This window comes from Aegilops tauschii, chromosome 3, assembly GCF_002575655.3.
Source record: "Aegilops tauschii subsp. strangulata cultivar AL8/78 chromosome 3, Aet v6.0, whole genome shotgun sequence".
NCBI classification, from domain to species: domain Eukaryota; kingdom Viridiplantae; phylum Streptophyta; class Magnoliopsida; order Poales; family Poaceae; genus Aegilops; species Aegilops tauschii.
The window spans coordinates 278,330,276-278,333,728 of record NC_053037.3 but is presented as its reverse complement, the minus strand read 5'-3'; positions in this window follow the sequence as shown (position 1 = coordinate 278,333,728).

Sequence of the window (3,453 nt, the reverse complement as noted above, 5' to 3'; positions counted from 1 at the left end):
CTAGCCACCGCAAGCAACTAGTTTGCATTTTTCAAATTTTTTTGTACACACAGAATCACACACGAACTAACTGTATTAACCGCATGTGTTGTAATTTCTCATCGCAAATAGTTCATCCGAGTCGCTGTTTGCCACGTATCACACACATCTTGTTAAGTTGAACCATTTATGTTGTGTTCACTAATCGAAAACAGTTGGTCCGAGTGAACCGTATGCCATATATCACACACACCTTGATCTGGCTAACCATTTCTGTTGCACTCCCTAATAACAAACAGTTCATCGAAGCAAACTGTATGCCGTATATCGCACACACATTGATATGGCTGCCCGTTTCTGTTGTTATGCCTCATCGCAAACAGTTGGAATGGGTTAACCGTGTGCCCTGCATCACACACGCAACTAAAATCTGAACCATGTTTGACGGCTCCGCCATTGCAAACGTTTTGCACATTTTTTGACGGGTTTTTTACACCCTGTTTGCGATTAATGCATCGCACATAGTTTCGTCAAAGGGTCTGTGATCGTAGTGTCGTGTTAGCAGCATCCTGTAGTAGTGCTCCGGAGGCGGAGGTCGTGGAGGCAGAGCTAGAGACGATGAAGCTTCAGTTCTCGGGCTGATGGCCGGAGACGGGGACCGGACGCCGGCGATCATTTAGATTAGGTATTAATTATACTCCAGAGCCTGCCTAGGACCGCTTTGATGTATTTGTAATGAAATCTGTCATGTTTATATGAAACCTGGTATGTTTATATGAAATCTAGTGTTTGTATGAATTCCGGACTTGTTTGAACGAATTTCGTCTCGTTGGTTCGAGTTATTGTGAAAATGTGTGCGACTACGGTTGGATGACTGCCTCCCGCATCCGTGTCCACGGACTGGAACCAGTTTGTGGGCACGGATGCGGGAGGATTTTTGCCCTAAGCAATGTACTACCTGTACGGCTGTACGTTACAGTCCTTGATCCAGATGTGAACCACGAACCAGCCGTGCGGGCTTACATCTGACCCCTCATTCACCATGCAATATCCAAGGGCGCGTTTGGTTACCTGCATCGTTTTTTGCCACTTTGCATACTTGTCCCAATTGGTCCTGGCTGAGCATATGCAGGCAAAAAACAAACATCTGCATGTTGGTTGGTTACCTCCATCCCCTCTAGCCTGCATGTGCTAAAACGGAAGGCCTGTTGTTTGGTTGCAAACTTGTTTGAGGGGAAACACAAGTCCGACTATTTGGTTACATCCAGGACTGTTGTGCGGTAAACTCCTCCTCGATGTGGTGAGGTTACCAAAGGCACACATGAACTACTAACAACTAAACTAGTAGCAACAGAACAATCTTAGGCACAAACACAAGTCTTAACCACGCAGAACAAGTTTTAAACCAACATAGTACGATAAGTTCTAAGAGAAACCCAAGTCTTAAAGCAAGAACCAACAAGGAATGGGCAACAGGAGCTCAGGCGGTCGCGGCGAAGGCATTGTCGTGCTCCTTGCACTTGGTGACCACCTCCACGCCCTCGTCATTGAAGACGATCACCTTCATGGTGTCGGGGGTCAGCAGCTTGAACGTCAGCATGTACCCGATCATGATTTGGTGAACGACGGTGAAGGTGGCCCAACCCTGATCAAGGGTGACCCTGTCGTTGATCACCCTCACCATCACCCTCTGTGCGCATCCGCTATTCGCCTTGAGCTTGAACTCTGTAGGGATGGCGGGGAAGTACTTCGTGAAGTCCAGAGGCAATTGTAGATCACTCTCCAGCTTTGGAGCAAGGATAACCTTGCAGAAGTGGTTTGGTCCTGACTCCTGATGGTAGTGCCCATAGTTCCTCCGCTTGGGGCTTGGGTGATCCTGCACTGGCACTTCGACCAATGGAGGCACAACCTCCTCTCCCTTCTCCAATGGTGGCACCACCTCCTTGCCCTTGTCCATCTACATTATGAACAACACATAGTTCAATGGCCGACATTCATTCATATCGGCCTAACGCTCCTATATAACCCACCCCACTAACCCAGCACCACACTCAAACCCCCTCTGTTTCACCACCTCTCCTCTTCCACCTGTCTGTTTCACCACCTCCCCCTCGGCATGAACTCCAACTCCAAACCCAACCCTTTTCCATGTGGCATTGGATGGAGGGCCTTCTTTCTTGGGTGCTCGCTCGGTGACCGCAAGAAGTTCGAGCACACCATGGAAGTGTGCTCGGACTTCAGCAACATTGATGACATGCATAAGAGGGCCGATGCTGTGATGAAGAAGGCTACGCAGGACGAGCTGAAGGGACTGATTCCGGACCCAAGCAAGGGCGCGATGTCAGTGGACATCCTGCGTTGGGCCATGAATCTGGCAGACTCCAGCGACGCTGGACAGCGGGCAAGATGGGCCAAGTACAGTCAGTACAAGGCGCCTCAAGACCAGCGTGTCGCGACGTACTGGAGTAGCACGTTTGGGTCACCGGAGGCCAACAACGACGAGGTGCAGATGCTGTCCAGGGCACCGGCGGTAGGTGACCGTGCAAGGCCCATCGTTCTTGATGAAGACGATGAGGACAGAGATGGCGAGGAAGGAAAGAAGATGGCTACGCCCCCCCCCCCCCCCCCGCTGCTCGACGCGACTCCAGGGTCGTCACGGCTACAAGAAAGTTTGTACCCCAATCCCCACCCCCGATGTAACCGAAAAATAACCTATGAACCCTAGTAGTTGTCGATGCAGAATCAATTGATGGCAATCCTCTACCCCCGATGTGTTCAATCCCATCCCTAACTCTTCAATCGCATGCTCTAATCTAATCTAGCCCGAGTCGAAAGCAGTGAATGTATAAAGAGGATGAGGTCTTACTGCCATGGCCGATGCGCTCCGGTGGAGGTATATAGTCGCTTCGGTGGTTGGCGCCGCCGTCTTGGATCGATTCGCACCAGAGCTCAGGTGGTCGCCGCCGCCGGTGTGAGTGGGGAAGAGGGGAGAGAGCGATGAGGAAGGGAGGTGAGGGTAATTTATGACGACGCGTCTGGAAACAATGCGACGTCTCGGGACCGCACCCACGTGTGGAATCGCCCACGCCCACGTGCCTAGGGTTGCACCGCGCGGGCCTGGCTCCAAAAAAAGAGCCGATTTGAACATTCCTTTGGATGCAGGCCCAGATTTGCTTTAATCTTCAAAAAAACTAACGCCCACACGTGTGGCATCTTGCACATCGTCTACACGCCTCCATCACCACTCATTTTGCCACGTATGAACAGATGACATCAGCAGGAATCTTTTTGGTTTTCGGCTTAAAAATGTTTTATCTCCTAATTAAAAAATCGAATTAAAAATCCGTTTTCATCATTAAATCTGTCTCGACGAGATCTTCAAAACTAGACCCCATGTTGATATGTTTCGACAAAAAATTTATTTTGCCCAAAAGTTGCCATGATGTTTACACTGTAGTTGCCATAGTGCTTAAA